Source organism: Coptis chinensis, chromosome 6, assembly GCF_015680905.1.
Source record: "Coptis chinensis isolate HL-2020 chromosome 6, ASM1568090v1, whole genome shotgun sequence".
NCBI classification, from domain to species: Eukaryota; Viridiplantae; Streptophyta; class Magnoliopsida; order Ranunculales; family Ranunculaceae; genus Coptis; species Coptis chinensis.
Window position 1 is genome coordinate 32,884,826 of NC_141461.1, and position 17,945 is coordinate 32,902,770.

Here is a 17,945-nt window from a genome sequence, read left to right on the forward strand (position 1 = left end):
TTACGTTCGGTATTTTTCTCCGACCAGACCTTAATCTCATGCAAGTCTAAGTCTAAACACGACAACACTCCAAACAATCTTGATATATTAGTATAAACCTCTAACTGGAGATGCGAGGTATGGAAGAAAGGAATACCTGATTGCGTCTTTGCTTCGCTTATGAATAGTGTCTTGTTTACGCGTGTTCAGTGTATATAACAAGTTAGAACACTGAAAAACTTAAAAATCGGGTTGAAACAAACCTGTGGGAAATCCGCAAAATTCAGCTTTAGTCGCTCACTTTGGGCGCAAGTCTTCCGGTGTAAACTTCGAAGTTACGGTGTTTGAGCGGGTCGCTTCGGTTTTGGGAGCCGGTTCTTCGGCTTCCAATAACTTTAAGCGAGTGCGCTCCCGCGGCAATTTTTTTCGAGGAAGTTTAATGCTGAAAAAGACAACCACAGTTAGAATCGAACAAGGGTGGGTGGGTTTAATGGGACTTAAAAATGACTAATTATATTAAGAAAACAATGCTAAAGGTAACTAAGATGGCAGCGGCGCCATTTGATAAATGTAAAAAGATAAAGTTTACTTACGAAATGAACGATGAAACTCAAAACGTAAGTAAACTAAAACTTATTTTATTAATTGCTATCAAGTTTTCTACTCTCAATCAAATTAAGATATAGTGGAGTAGGAAGTTCGTTCCACTCCTAGTTCTTTAGCATGGAATAATTTCGTAGTTAACTAATCGGTCGTAAGTCTAGTGAGAGATTTACGAGGGGAATTCTATACTAGGGGGTGGATTCAATTGACAAGTTACGAATAACGGAATGCTACGGAATACTGAAATGTGAATCTAGATAAAGAATTAGAGGGGAAGTGAATCCACCTCGAATCCAACTTAATCACCTAGCATAGACTGTTGTAATCCAATTCTTACGTTCTTATGGTAAGAATTGCTCGTTCTAGTCCCTAATTAGCATGACATTTCTGCCAATTATAACTAGCATGTGAGGTCGTCCACCCATTCTCATGGCGAAACACGACCTTCTAGAATGGAATAGACTCTACAACGACTCTACACTATACAACTAAGTTTTCATCAAGTCTTCATCAACCCCTCTAATGGAGGTTTTAGCCTTGATTCATCAAACCATTATTTCTCATTGAATTATAACTAAACATCATACCAAAATTCTAACTTGGCTAATTTAACTAACAATACTTCAATCTAATTTAACAACTCAGAAATGATACTCAACAAGGATTAAAATTAGATCTATAAATTGAAATTACAAAATCGAAATTGACAAACTAGCTATTTTATTTATCAAACTAATGAAGAATAATGATTCTAAAGATTAATCTAAAACAAGAATTGAAATGAACTAAACTTAATTTTATTTAATGAAAACTAGATCTAGAATTATCTATAGTTTTAGGTCTAACTAGCTACCATTAACAAAGAGCTAAGCTTTTGTTTTTATATGTTTCAGATCCAAAAATCGTGCATGGCCTTGGAGCCATGTTTTGGGCCAGAGAATCAGACCTAAAACCCAATTCTTTCAGTCCAAAAAGGCCTCTTCAGCTGCAGTTGGCTTCGACAGACTTTTTGTCCACTTTTGCTCCTCTGATTGGGCCATGGCTTGGACCATTGGAAATCTCTTTCCGAGCCGGTCGTTTTGACATAAGGTAGACCCAATTCCGAGGTCTGAGTCCAAAGATACGGCCTTCGGAAGTTCTGCTGACTTTGTGTGTTGTTTCTGCCCGCGTTGACTTTGACTTTTCAGGTTTGACCGGGCTTTAGAAAGGCTTTGTCTTCTTGAATCTTGGCCTTTAATCACAGAACTCCTTAGCAACCAACCATTGCTCCTTTATCTCATCAAAGTGGCATATTTCTACACATAATTGACTTTGAAGCCTGAAACGCATAAAAACACTTAATCAGTATTAACTCTTAATTATTACTCACATAATTGGTCTAAAAGTATGACTGTTACAGGGTTAAAACTACAATTTTGGACTCTTATCAATGGCCAAAAGACAAGGACATCGAACCATAGTGGCAATTTATAAGCGCGTTGGCAGTTGCCAAAAAGGGACGCCCTGAGATGATCGGAACAGAGTCGTTAATGACTTCCGTGTCGAGGATAACAAAATCAGTAGGATAGTAGAAATTCTGAACCTTAACAAGCATGTTTTGAACCACACCCTTAGGATACTTAATAGACCGATCCGCTATTTGCAACATTATTTTAGTAGGTTGCATCTCTTGTAAACCTATTTGTTTGTATAGATAATACGGAAGTAAGTTAACACTCGCCCCCAGGTCTAATAAAGCAGTAGGACAGGGTCCTTGTACTTAACGATTCTATTATGTTTTGATAAAGTTGGAAATTGTTCAGTTAAAAAGGCGTCTTTAGGAATATTTGTCTTACGCCTAGTAGTGCACAACTCTTTAAGAAACTTAGCATGATGAGGTAACTTCTTAATCGCTTTAAGAAAGGGTAGGTTTATCGTTAGATTTTTTAAATCTTCCCTAATCTCATCAAAATTCGTATCCTTGTTTAACATTACTAATCTCTTAGGAAACGGTGGTTTCTCTCTATATTTAACGTATGGATCAATAGGATGTCTAGCCTTGGCTTTCTGTTTCTTAGGTTGTGGTTTAACTGGTACCTCTATAGGGGTAGGATCTTCAGTTTCTATTTTGGTATCTAGTTCAATATCTGGTGTAGGGAGTACTGGTGGGGTAACTATAGGCATAGTTACGGCGTTATCAACCACTCTACCAGAACGGAGAGTGGTGATGGCATTTAGCTCACCTACGTTTGCATTGTCCTTACTAGTATTACCGTTTATCTCAAAGGCTGTGTTTGTTATTTTAGGATTAGGTATCGCTTGACCTGGAAACACACCTTTGGGTTGTACTTTCTCTTGGGCTAACTGTTGTAAGGAAATTTGGATGGCTTGTAAAATCTGTTGTTGGGGTTGTATAAAGGCATCAAAATGATCCGGTTGTGGAGGACTTACAGGTTGTGTGACAGGAACTATGTCACATTGATTATTAGCAGGTGGGTTGTGATAGTTATGATTAACCGGAACGATACCTCTATTAGCTTTATAATTATTATTGTTATAATTATTATAATTACCCTGACCTTGTCCTTGTCGTGGTGGAGATTGGTTGTAATTGTTTACTGGCCTAACATTTTGATTATTATACCCTGGAGGTATAACTTGTTGATTATTATTATTATTATTATTATTATTTTTTTAGAAATTAAGCTGAGGTTAGGCAGACCTCCACCTGTATTGATTTAACCTTTTCTTACATACCTTTGTCCACTCGCATCATTTAAAATACTCTGCAATACATGATCTATTGGAGAGACAAATTGAATTGAAAGATTACAACTACCCTGAATTAGAGATGCTAGGTAATCTGCCGCTCTGTTTACCTCTCTGTACACATGGGAGAAGGAAACAAAGAGAAACTTTTCCTTTTTCTTTTCAATGGCTTCCAGAATATCACAACAATACCAAGGTGGCTTCTCCAACTTATTGATAGCCATCACTGCCCTCAACGAATCAGTTTCCACCTCTACTTCCTTATATCCCTCTGACAGACATCTCTGTAGACATACATCAATGGCTATTAATTCTAGAACGAGCACTGAGTGCATTCCTCCGCTTCCACTAAAACAAGCTAGAACACTGCCATCTTGATTTCTTATCAGACCACCATGCCCTGTCCCATTGGTACTCAACGCTCCATTAAAATTTGCCTTCACACGATTTTCAAGTGGAGGATTCCAGAAACAGTCCCTTGTTGATTATTTCTCCAATTGAAGTTGGGATGTTGTCTCCAAGGGGCGTTAGGAATAGGATAGCTATTAATTAAGCAAACATTATCTTGTTGTGATGTTTGTTGTTCATAAGCGAGAGGACAATAGGAGTCGGGATGCTCAGGACTCAAACAGAAATTACATGAATTAGAGTTGACATTCAAGATGGGGGTTAGGCTTTTGTTTAACAGAAATAGCTTCTACCTTTTTAGTTAGAGATTCAATTAAAGTTTGAAACTCAAGATCGGGTTTAATCTCAAACATACCGGCGGCCTTAACTGTTGAAGAAGAACTAGCAGAGCGAGAGATATCGTCACTACCTCCCCAGTTATTATTACGCTTTGTTTGATCTTCTAAAAATTTATAAGCCTCTGAGGCTCCTTTACTGAGGAAACTACCCCCATTCATTATGTCAAAGACCTTTTTATTGTGGTGTAACAGTCCTTTGAAAAAGGCACGAACTAACGTGTCTTTCGCAAGGTTATGATGTGGACACTCTATAAGAAGGTCAGTGAAACGATTCCAAGCCTCTGAAAAGGATTCATGAGGATTCTGTCGAAAAAAATGAATCTTGGAAAGCATTTCATCTGTTTTCAGTGGTGGGTAAAAATGTTCCATAAATAGTTAAACAAGTTTTGCCCATGAGTCCACATAATTAGGTGTTTGGGCAATTAACCATGACGCCGCCTTGTCGACTAGGGTGAAAGGAAATACCCTCAGTTTAATTTGTTCAGCACCAACCGTAGGATGATGGAATGTGGTAAGGAATTGTTCAATCATACGCATGTGCTGATAAGGAAACGGGTAACAAATTAAATATATTTGGGGGGAATCAAAAATCTCCCACTGGGTCTGCAAGAACAATGCAAGATTATGGGCTATCGTTCAAGGGTTTGTAAAAGTCAGAGAGAGGAGACTGTCTTTCTTCAGCCATTATTCCAGGTGTGGTGTGTGGTATACTAGCTAGAGGTGTAGTGAGTGGTATACTAGATAGGCTTGTTTGTTGACGTTGACGTTGACGTTTGATTACGTTAGGAGTTTTTCTTCTACCTGACCTTAATCTCATGCAAGGTTAAGACCAATCTTAACTAAACACGACAACACTCCAAACAATCCTGATATGCTAGTATGAACCTCTAACAGGAGATGCGAGGTGTGGAAGAAAGAAGTACCTGAATGTCTCCTTGCTTCGCTTATGAATAGCGTCTTGTATACGCGTGCTCAGTGTATATAACAAGTTAGAACACTAAATAACTTGAAGTAATGGAAGTTTGAAACAAACCTATGGAAATTGGGCGGTTCAAGAAGAGGGCGCGGGTCGCGCTAAAAAATAGACTAGGTAGGGCGTGGGTCGCGCTCAAGTCTAACTCGAGTTCTGATAAGAGCCCAAAACTGTAGTTTTAACCCCTTAATAATAATACTTTTAGACAAATTATACGAGTAATAAATAAGAGTTAATGCTGATTATGTGCTTTTATGTATTTCAGACATTGAAGTCAATTATGTGCAGAAATGTGCCACTTTGGCAAGATAAAGGAGTAAGGGTTAGTTGCTAAGAAGTTCTGTGATTAAAGGCCAAGATTTAAGGAGAAAAAGCTTTTGTAAAGCCCGGTCAAAAGCTAAAAATTCAAAGTCAACGCGGGCAGAAACAACACACAAAAGTCAGCAGAACTTCCGAAGACCGTATCTTTGGACTCAAGCCTCGGAATTGGGCGTACCTTATGCCAAAATGATCGGCTCAGAAAGAGCTTTCCAATGGTCCAATGGTCTGTTAAACCTTGAACCAATCAGAGAAGCAGAAGTGGATGAATAGTCTGTTAAAGTCAAAGCCAACTGAAAAGGGATCTGTGGACTAAAGAAATTGGGCTTTGGGCTCGATTTTCTGGCCCAAAACATGGCCCCTCAGCTTATGCACAAAAATGTGGATCTGGTCTCCTCCATTTCCACACATAAGAATTAACTCTTAAGCATCAATTAGGTTAGGTAGCAAATAGCCATTAGAGAATTCTAGATCTAGTTTCGAAGTTTTATTCCATTAATTAGTTTTCAATTATGGTTTTAGATCTAGTTTTAACTTTCAATTAATTAGTATTAGAACAAATAGATTATTATTTTAGAATCAAATATTAGTTTATAATAAAGTATTCAATTTCATTCCAATTTAGTTATTGATTTAAGTCTTGTTAAGTTTTAGTATTGTTAAATTCATAAATTAGTTGTCTTTATTTCCTAATTAGTTAATCATACTCTAGTTTAATTATTAGATTCATTATAATCAATTTCAATCTTAGTTGTAGATCATTTCTTAGTTGTTAATTTGGATTTGAATTATTGATTAGTTAAATTAGAAAAGTTAGAATCTTTATATGATGTCTTGTTCAATTTCATTGGGAAATGATAACATAATGATTGTAGGCTAAACCTCCATTAGAGGGGGTTGAAGAAGCCTTGATGAAGCTTGATCTTTGTTAACTTAGAAATCGTCGTGATAATCTACTCAATTCTAGAAAGTAATTAGTTCACCATGAGAATGGGTTTGGTTGCGTCACATACTAGTTATTAATTGGTAGAGATTACCATGTATAATTAGGGATTAGAAATACCATTTTGATATGCGAAAAGCATTGAAATTTGGATCACTTGATTTAATCGTTGTTAGTTGATTAAGGCGAGTTAAGGTGGAATCAATCCCCCCTAATTCCTTATCATATAGTCAATTTAGAAATTCCATAGTTTGAATTAGCGCATCTTGTTATTTTAATTCACATCGTAGTATAATTACACACCATTACTCTCATTAACTTTGGCTAGGACTGATAATATATAGAAAACTTTGGATACTAAAGAACTAGGAGTGTAACGAATCTTTTACTCCACTCTATTTCGATAGATTCGAGAGTAGAAATCTTTGATAAAATTATTCTTCATAAAGTTTTAGTTTTACTTGCGTTTGAATATTTATCATTTATTCGTGAGTAAACATATCACATTTACTTTTTATCAAATGGCATCGCTGCCATCTTAGTTCCCTTTAGTATTGTATTCTTTAGAATTGTTAGTCTTCCAAAGTCCCAAAACCCACCCACCCTTATTTGATTCTAACTGTGGTTGTCCATTTCAGCATTGAAATTTTCCTCGCAAAATTACACGGAGCGCGACCCGCACCCAAACGCCTGGAACTCCAGCTTTTAGCTGAGCGCGACCCGCGCCTTGCTAAGGCAAAACTCGAGCGCCCTCCGTGCTGAAGCGCTTGGACCTTGAGTTTTTCCCTGAGAGCGACCCACGCCCTACCAAGGCTAAGTTCGAGCACCCCCCGCGCCCAAACGCCTGGAACTCCAACTTAACCTGAGCGAAAACCGCGCCCTACCTAGGCCTATTCTGAGCGCGCCCCTCGCCCTCTGCTGAAACAACCCGATTTCCACAGGGTTTGTTTCAAACTTCCATTTCTTCACGGTTTTCAGTGTTCTAACTTGTTATCTACACTGAGCACGTGTATACAAGACCCTATTCATAAGCGAAGCAAGGAGGCATTCAGGTACTTCTTTCTTTAAACACCTCACATCTCTTGTTAGAGGTTCATACTAGCATATCAGGATTGTTTGGAGTGTTGTCGTGTTTAGTTAAGATTGGTCTTAGCCTTGCATGAGATTAAGGTCAGGCCGAAGAAAAACACCTAACGTAATCAACTGACAACGTCAACAAACACACCTTTCTAGTATACCACTCACTACACCTCTAGCTAATATACAACACACCACACCTGAAACAATGGTTGAAGAAAGAGAGTCTCCTCTCTCTGACTTTTACAAAGCCTTGAACGATAGCCCTAAATCTTGCATCGTTCTATCAGGATTGATGGGGATTTCGAATCCCCAAATATATTTAATTTGTTACCCGTTTTTCATAGGTTAGACCATGAAAAACCTTATCAGCACATGCGTAGGATTGACCAAGTCCTTACTACATTTCAACATCCTACAGTTGGTGCTGAACAAATTAAACTTAGGGTATTTCCCTTCACTTTAGCCGATAAGGCGGCGTCTTGGCTAACTGCCCAAGCGTCTAATTCTGTGAACTCGTGGGCCAAACTTGTTCACTATTTATGGACCATTTTTACCCACCACTGAAGACCGACGAAATGCTTTCCAAGATTCATTTCTTTCGACAGAATTCTCATGAATCATTTTCAGAGGCTTGGAATCGTTTCACCGATCTTCTTATAGAGTGTCCACACCATAACCTCGCGAAAGACATGTTAGTTCGTGCCTTTTTCAAAGGACTTTTACATCACCATAAAGAAGTCATTGACATAATGAATGGGGGTAGTTTCCTAAGTAAGGGAGCCTCAGAGGCTTATAAATTTTTAGAAGATCAAATTAAGCGTAATAATAACTGGGGGTAGTGATGATTTCTCCCGTTCGCTAATTCTTCTACAACAGTTAAAGCCGCCAGTATGTTTGAGATGAAACCCGATCCTAAACTTAAAAATTTAATCGAATCTCTCACTAAAGAGGTAGAGGCTATTTCTGTTAAACAAAAGCCTATTCCCGTCATGAATGTCTACACCAATCCATGTAATTTTTGTTTGAGTCCAGAGTATCCCGACTCCTATTGTCCTCTCGCTTACGAACAACAAACATTACAACAAGATAACGTTTGCTCAATTAATAGTTATCTTATTCCTAACGCCCCTTGGAGATAACACCCCAACTTCAGTTGGAGAAATAATAAACAAGTAACACATCCAGGGTTTAATAATCAAAATGTTAGGCCAGCAAACAATTATAACCAAGGCCCACCACGACAAAGTCAAGGACAAGGTCAGGGTAATTATAATTACAACAACCAAGTTTAACCACGATAAGGACAAGGTCAGGATAATTATAATAATTATAACAATAATAATTATAATGCTAATAGAGGTATAGTTCCGGTTAATAATAATAACTATCAAAATCCACCAATTAATAATCAACATGACATAGTTTCCGTCACACAACTTATAGCTAACACTCCTCCACAATTGGATCGTTTAGATACCTTTATGCAATCTCAACAACAGATTTTACAAGCCATCCAACTTTCCTTACAGCAATTAGCTCAAGAGAAAGTATAACCCAAAGGTGTGTTTCCAACTCAAACAATAACTAATCCTAAAACAACAAACACAGACTTTGAGGTGAACGGTAATACTAGTACGGAAAATGTAAACGTAGGTGAGCTAAATGCCATCATCACGCTCTGTTCTGGGAGAGTGGTTAATAACAACGTAACTATGCCTATAGTTACCCCACAAGTAGTCCCTACACCGAAGATTGAAGTAGATACCGAAATAGAAACTGATGAGCCTACCCCTGTAGAGGTACCAGTTAAACAACAACCTAAGAAACAGAAAGCAAAGGTTAGACATCCAGTTGATCTATACGCTAAATATAGAGAGAAACCACCGTTTCTCCATAAATTAGCTATGTTAAACAGGGATACAAACTTTGACGAGATTAGGGAAGTTTTTAAAAATCTAACGATAAACTTACCTTTTTTGGAAGCAATTAAAAAATTACCTCACCATGCTAAGTTTCTCAAAGAGTTGTGCACTAAAAGGCGTAAGACAAATATTCCTAAAGATGCCTTTTTAACTGAACAGTTTCCAATGTTAACGGAACACAATGGAATCGTTAAGTACAAGGACCCTGGTCGTCGCACCTTAGGAGATTCCCATACGATGACCACTTTACTAGACCTGGGGGCGAGTGTTAACTTACTCCCGTATTATCTATATAAACAAATAGGTCTACAAGAGATACAACCTACTAAAATGACGTTGCAATTAGCGGATCGAACTATTAAGTACCCTAAGGGTGTGGTTGAAAATGTGCTTGTTAAGGTCCAAGATTTCTACTATCCTGCTGATTTTGTTATCCTCGATACAGAAGTCGCTAACGACTCTGTTCCAATCATTTTAGGGCATCCTTTCTTGGCAACTACCAACGCGCTCATAAACTGCGGCGATGGTTCGATGTCCTTGTCTTTTGGCCATCTTTCTATTGAGGTAAATATTTTTAAAATGATGAAACAGTTACCAGATTTGTCTGTTTATGGGGAGGTTAGCATGATCGAGAACTTAGCTCAAGATTATTTTAATAACACGTTTCCAGAAAACCAAATGCATAAATTCCTGTCTTTTGGAAGTTCAGATTTCGCCGATGACTCCTACTTAGAGGAAGTCAACACCATCTTTGAGTCTACACCTATCGTTGACTTTTCTATTGCTCCATATATAGAGTTTGAAGATCTGCTACCTAAGCAAGTATTCATTACTCAAGATGAGGACCCCCCAGAAGTATTTATCGATATTCCTTCCACCCCTGTGCTTAAACTTCTTCCTCCTGAGTTAAAGTATATTCAACTTGATCTAGATGGTAGTCATCCAGTAATAATATCTTCTCTGTTATCTAAGGAGGAAGAGACACATTTGATCAGGGTGATTAGGGAACATCGTTCTGCAAATGGTTAGTCCCTTGCCGATATTAAGGGAATTGACCCTAATGTATGCATTCATCGTATCCATTTGGAGGATAATGCAAAGACTTCTCACGAACCTCACGCATCGTTTGAACCCTACCATGAAAGAAGTGGTCAGGGAATAAGTCTTACGGTTACTCGATGCGGGTATCATATACCCAATCTCTGATAGCGAATGGGTCAGTCCCATTCATGTAGTTCCTAAGAAATCAGGGATTACCATGGTACGTAAAGCCAAGGGTGAATATGTTGCCACGCATGGTCCTATGAAATGGAGGATCTGTATTGATTACAGACGTTTAAATGCCATGACATGAAAGGATCATTTTCCTTTACCTTTTATAGATCAGATGCTTGAACGTCTAACTGGTCATGCTTTTTATTGTTTTTTGGATGGCTACTCAGGCTATTTCCAAATTATTATTGATATTGATGACCATGAAAAGACTATTTTCACATGTCCTTTTGGAACATACACTTATAAACGATGCCTTTTGGCCTTTGTAATGCTCTTGGTACCTTCCAATGGTGTATGCTTCATATATTTAGTGACATGGTAGAGTGTTTCATAGAAGTATTCATGGATGATTTTTTATCTATGGAGACTCTTTCATGGACTGCCTGTCTAACCTACCTAAGGTTTTGACACTCTGTGAAGAGAAGAGTCTAGTTTTAAATTGGGAAAAATGTCATTTCATGGTGAAAAAAGGCATAGTACTAGGTCACATTATATCTAGTGATGACATCGAAATAGATAAGGCCAAACTAGATAAGATAGCGACTCTACCTATACCACGAACTGTTCGTGATATTAGAGCCTTTAATTTCTAGGCCATGTAGGTTTTTATAGGCGCTTTATCAAAGATTTTTCAAAAATAGCTAGGCCGTTAACTAATCTTCTCTTAAAGGATGCCATCTTTGATTTAATTTTAACTGTAAACAGGTTTCTAAAACTTTAAAAGTCGCCTTAACTTTGGCATCCATTATACAGCCTCCAGATTGCTCTAAACCCTTCGAACTCATGTGTGATACTAGTGATTATGCAGTTGGTGTTGTCTTGGGACATAAACTAGATAATAAATCCACTGTTATTTATTATGCTAGTAAAACTCTAAACGATGCTCAAAGAAATTATACAACTATTGAAAAAGAATTCTTAGCTGTAGTTTATGCTTTAGATAAGTTTCGTCCTTATTTGGTTGGTTCTAAGACTCTTGTTTACACGGACCATGCAACCCTTGCTAAGCAGAGATTAATCCGATGGATTCTTCTCCTGCAAGAGTTCACATTAGAAATAAAGGACAAAAGAGGGGTCGAAAATGTAGTTGCCGACCACTTATCTAGACTTACAAACGACGATGATAGTGATTCTGAGTCCATACCGGACTCTTTTCCTGATGAGCATCTGTATGCTATTTTTTCCGCACCATGGTATGCTGACATTGTGAATTATTTAGCGTCTGATGTTATTCCTTATGATTGGTCAAGAAATGAACGTAAGAAGTTCTTGGCCAGAGTTGAGCTATACTACTGGGATGAACCCTACCTTTTCAAGTATTGTGCGGATCAGATTATTCGTCATTGTATTCCCATTGGGGAATACAATGAGGTTCTCTCATTCTGCCATGACAAAGAGTGTGGTGGCCATTTTAGTGGTATGAAAATAGCTGCTAAAATTCTTCAATGTGGGTTTTATTGGCCTACTCTCTTTAAAGATGCCCAAGTGCATTGCAAGACGTGTGTTCGTTGCCAACAACTTGGGCGAATCACGAAGTGTAATATGATGCTATTAAATCCAATCATGGTGGTAGAAATTTTTGACGTATGGGGCATTGATTTCATGGGTCCCTTTCCAATTTCCCACGGGTTCATTTATATTCTAGTTGTCATGGACTACGTGTCTAAATGGATAGAGGCCATGGCTTGTCGTAGCAATGACCATAAGACAGTTTTGTTTTTTGTTAAAGAGTATATTTTCTATCGATTTGGCATTCCCAAAGCCATTATTAGTGATGGTGGAACACATTTTTGCAACAGAATTGTTGCATCTCTCGTGAAAAAGTATGGAGTTACATATAAGGTAGCAACTCTGTATCATCCACAAACTAGCAGACAAGTAGAAGTTTCTCATAGGGAAATCAAAAAGATATTAGAAACAACTGTAAATCCTGATAGGAAAGACTGGTCAAAGCGTCAATCTGATACCTTATGGGCATATAGGACTGCTTTCAAAACTCCTATAGGTATGTCTCCCTTTATAATTGTATTTAGGAAACCTTGTCATTTTCCCATTGAATTAGAGCACCGCGCTATGTGGGCTATAAAAAGCCTTAACTTCAATTTTGATGAGGTGGGTGTCAAGCGCAAGTTGTAATTGAATGAGCTTGAAAAAATCCGTAGTGATTCTTATAATCTAGCAAAGGATTATAAAGCTAACATGAAACGTGTTCATGATAAGCAAATATTGCACAAAGAGTTTGTAGTAGGTCAAAAGGTCTTACTTTACAACTCCCGTCTACATATTTTTCCAGGGAAATTAAAAACCCGTTGGTCTGGTCCTTTTCTGGTTACTGAAGTTACCCCTCACAGGGCAATCACCTTGGTAAATCCCAAGGACAACAGTACTTTTTAAGTCAATGGCCAATGGTTGAAACATTTCCACGAGCTTTTGTCCCCTGATGTAGAGGAAGTCCTTCTACAGGACCCTATCTACGAGGACTGACCTTTTCGTTGGTGCACTTCTTTTCATTTCCATATATTGGTAAGTGCACCATTCAGGTAACCGGGCCCTCCCTATGGAGTGTGTGGCTGTAAGTACCGGATCCTAAGTCCACAGTTAACATAATTCACGTTTTCCACTCTTGCATATTTTCTCGGATTTTGAGTCATGTTTCTCTTTGGTGTGAATTATGCATTTATTGCTTTCTTGTTTTTCTTATATTAAAATTTTTTCATAAAAAATAAAAATTGTTAAAATCATAAACATAGTAATTTAGGAAGTCTCGGGAATCTGACTTTAAAAGACCCACTTTTAAAACAAATTTTCAAACTTCATTGCCAAAAATTTGTTTGGGGGTGGGGTATTCGTTTTTCCATCCTGGATTGTTCAACTTTCCATTTATGTTGCTTAGGCCGTTTAATTGTATTTCGATTCGGTTTGACATTATCTATGAAATTGGAGTTCATTCGTTCGCATAACTTACGTCATGCACGCACTTTGAGGCATTTTCTATCTTCCAATATGTCATCCACGGTCAGAATAGAGTGTTTTATTGATAATTGGATTGAAAATTCTCTCCTGATCATTTCCATAGCTCATTAACAAAAATCGAACCGGTAACGAAGCGGCAATTTTAGTTTGAAGTTGCGCGAAAAATCGACAAAAATCGAAAAATCAAATTGGGCTTAGGTCCAAACTCGCGCGCACGTGCGTCCCTTTCCTTCAAACTAACAGTTCGCGATTTCCATCTTCCACCACCACCATTAACAAGCTTTAAACCCTAACCAAATAAAAAGAAAAAGAAAAACCTAAATACACCCACGCCCAAAGTTCAAATCAATTTCAAATCTTCTCCAAACCTCTCCCACACCAATTTCAAACAATTTAGGCCATCGAAAACCACAACAAATCCAAGAAATTGGAGCTGCCATGCCACCACCATCGTTTTTCTAGTGAGGTTGTTTCACATTGTTCCTACACCATATACAAACCCTCAAATCAGTTCAAAACTTCCAATGGCTCAAAGACGGAGGATTTTGCCGGAGCACGCGTTTATTGCCGACCACTTCACGCTATTTTACGGTGACGAGATGGTTAGGAGAGATTTGAGTGGTTTGTGGTACTCGACAGACGATTTTTACCATAAAGATTTGGTCCGACAATTTTATAGGACGAGGGAGTTGGATTAGAATAGAATTTTTGTTAAGGTGGCCGGGAAGAGGAGAGAAGTATCTAGTAGGTTGTTGGCTGAGATTTTAGGCATTCGCCTAGACGCCATCTCGATGCCACATTAAAGGAATACCAATTTACTGGGATAGAGCCTTTGATGAACGCGACTGTTTTGGAAGGGAACTACAATGCGAGCTCACATTGTGTTCGCCAGTCGTCTCTGCGAACCAACCAGCTAGTTGTAGCTCATTGGATTGGTAGGAATGTCATCGGGAAGGAGAAGGTCAGCGACATCAGTCTGAACTGCCTTCACGTTCTATGGATACTCGAGGAACAGAAGTATGAATTCTGTATTTTGGAGTTTTTGACTAATATGATTAGGGGAGTTGGGAAGAGTATTACACCTCTCCCTATTTTGATAACGAAGATCATGATGACTTTGAGAGCGACTCCGACGTCTGATAGGATTTGGCTGAAAAAGCATAGAAATCCTACTATTTATATGGAGTGTATCCAAAAGGTTTGGAGGTTGCCTGAAGAGAGGGTAGTTGAAGAGGATGACTCGGAGGATGAGGAGGACACGACATGTCTAGATGCTGATGCCTTGGAGAGGTGTAGGTCGGATGCAGAACGGATTTCGGTGCTTCATCGTGGCATGCGTTCCCTCAATACTTTTTGTGAAGATCTCCAAACTTGGCAGGCTACCATGCATCATAACTTCGAGACTCGTGCCTAGCCCGAGGATGAGCGTTGGGAACAGATGAAGGCCGAGATGGAAGCTCAGCGCAAGTTCCGAGAAGATATGCTTGCACGCTTCCCACCCTAGGGGATTTCTTCTTTTGAGGAGGTTTCTGTGAGGCACGAGGGTCGTCGCCGTAGGACGGATGGCTCTGGCCCATTGGGAGCTCAGGAGCTATCTCCTTCTTAGGTGCCTTCCATTACCAGCAGCGAATGGTTTAGGGCTCTTATGGATGATGTTGTTTTTCTTGTTCCTTTTATATTTTATGTATTTCTTTTTATTAGTTCGGATGTTAAACTTTGAATTCCAAAGTTAAATGTGAATTTGGTAGTTAAAATGTTGTTTGAATTTCATTTTTAATATAACATGGTTCTTTTCAAATTGTGCATTGTTTTTATTATTAATCCCACCTTCCTGAATTGTTTGGAGGTGGTATTATTTACTCTACCATGATTTGTTATATGATCCTCCATTTTATAAGTTGTTTTGGAGTGATGGTTGAGAATATTGCCGATATGGGCATACCTATGTCGATGTTGTGATAGGATGAAATCTAAAAGAGTTTAGAAGTTACTATTCTAAATTCAATCCAAAAGATATTCGAGTTGTTTTAGAATCAAGAATATGGGTTGTTTCCATTTTCGGTTTTGAAATTTTTTTGTTTCCGGCAATTGCCTTAAAGCTTTTTGGCAACTTCCCGATTCGTTTTAGAAAATTAAAACCTATATAAACTTCATTCATTCTACACTCACAACTCACACTACACCTCACATTCATCTCTCACCTTTCACTCCCATCTTTTTCCTTTCACTTCACATTCGCACCCCAACTGGAACCCAGTGGAGCCCCGCACTGTGCCCTAGTAACGCCAATCAAAAAATTTCTTGAGCACGACCAGCCTCTACCAAGCCTAAAACCGAAAGCACGACTGCGCCTGGCAAAACACTGGACTTCCAGTTTTCATCCTAAAGCGACCCGCACCCATCAGGGCAGCAAAAGTGAGCCCAAGTGCTGGAACTCGAATTCACCAAAGCGCACCCCGCTCTACCCAGCATAGGTTGAGCGACTCCAAAGACTCGACCCCCATGGGCACGAAAAATTCCAATTTTTTGTGGGTTGTTCCAGGATCGTTGCACATGTTCTAGAGAGTAGTTTTGTGATGACTTCTCCTATAGTGATACCGGAGCAATCTTTCGAACACTTGTTGGGGAGCGAGACTTATGGACATTGGTTCTGCAAAAGGATCATGCAGTTAGGATGGAGGCATCTTCTGGTAAGTGAAGACGACTCGTAGGCACCTAAGCTTACTGAATTTTTTTTTCAATAATGTTAAGCTCTATTGTAACCAGGATGGAGAACAAGAATTCTCCGTCACGGTTGATGACACACCACTAGAATTCAATAAGTATGTGGTAGTGTTAGTTTCAGGAATACCAATACCTGATCCTATTCACACGTGGGGATATATGACAGATAATGCATACCTCTATGACTATACAAATTTCCATGAGTATTATGGGGGAGGGGTGTTTCGTATAATGGACCAAGGGCGTTATAACATAGCCCTTGGTAGCATGTCCTTCAATATAGGCACCACCATGTTATTCATCCTGATGAATATTTTAGAGGATTGGCAGTTTACATCTGCAAATAGTACAGCTGGTGACGTTTTCCTTGCTTTAGCTGAGGGACGTCGCCGATATGACATTCCCCGAGTATTAGTGGCTAGTCTTAAGAGAGCCCAAAGCATGCGACATAAGTATTTTCTTATGCCTATTTTGGTTTGTCGAATCATGCTCAGTTGTCTACCTGAATTCTGTACCCAGTTCACGGATTAGAAAAGGGTTGAAGTTATAAGACCCACCAATTGGGTGGTTTGCTCATTTCAAGTAATAACTTGGTCGGGATGGTAGGTGCAACCTCATTTGGTTGCTTCTTACACCCCATCAGATATAGTAACACTAGACAGGTTAGCACAAGTTGATGACACACGGCGGCGGGCTTGGCAAGTTATCATGGCATGGCAGGATGTGAAGGAACCTCATCTCTTTGGAGAGGCAAATGAGGCTGAGGATTAAACGGGATTTAAGGTTAGTTTTTATTTTAGTTAGTGTCTACTTATGTACCAAGCAATTTGATTCTTGTTAACCCCATAACGGGTGGAACTCTTACAGAGTTGCGTCAGTTTTTATTTTCTATATTAGTATGTTTAACCTTGTTTTGCAGATGTTCCAAAATTTCACGCGTTTTCATGGTATTTCTCTACCTTTTTTATTTAAATACTTTGAGGACAAAGCATGCTTCTTGTTGGGGGGAGGGGGGCATAGAAACACGTTTAATTAAGGCATCTGTTAGGATATAGATATGTATAATATGCACTTGTTTTCTAGTTAAAAATCAAAAATCAAAATTTTTAAAAATATAAATAAAAAGTTTATGCTATTCACTTAGGAATATTGGTTTTGTTTTCTTTCTCTATGCTCTCAATAATCTAGAAGTCTCACATAGCTTTTGCATTAGAATAGTTTTTAGAAACTTAGGTTAATATGTAGGTAATAATCTTTGCATCTATCTATAAATAAGTTACATGAGTATCTATGATTGTTGACAGTAAGTTTCTGAAATCTAGGCTATAGTACTTATTCTACAAATCCGGTGAGAATATAGCCTAAACCATTATATGAGCGAAATAATTGAGAAATGACACAAGGGAGAAGTAAAATCCTGATAGAAAAATCACACGTCCACTTGCTTGATCACTATACCATATCCTAAGTGAGAATTTAGGCCCTCTTTGGATCGATATAGCCAGAAATTCAAACCTATATGAAATTTATATCCGCTAGTCGCCCCACTGAGCTTTTCATTAGCCTTTTCACAAACCACAAATCCTTTACCCAATAAAAAAAAAAATCAGCCTACCTATCTGGATAAGTCTGAGAAATGGGATGAGTGAAGAAAAGAGAAG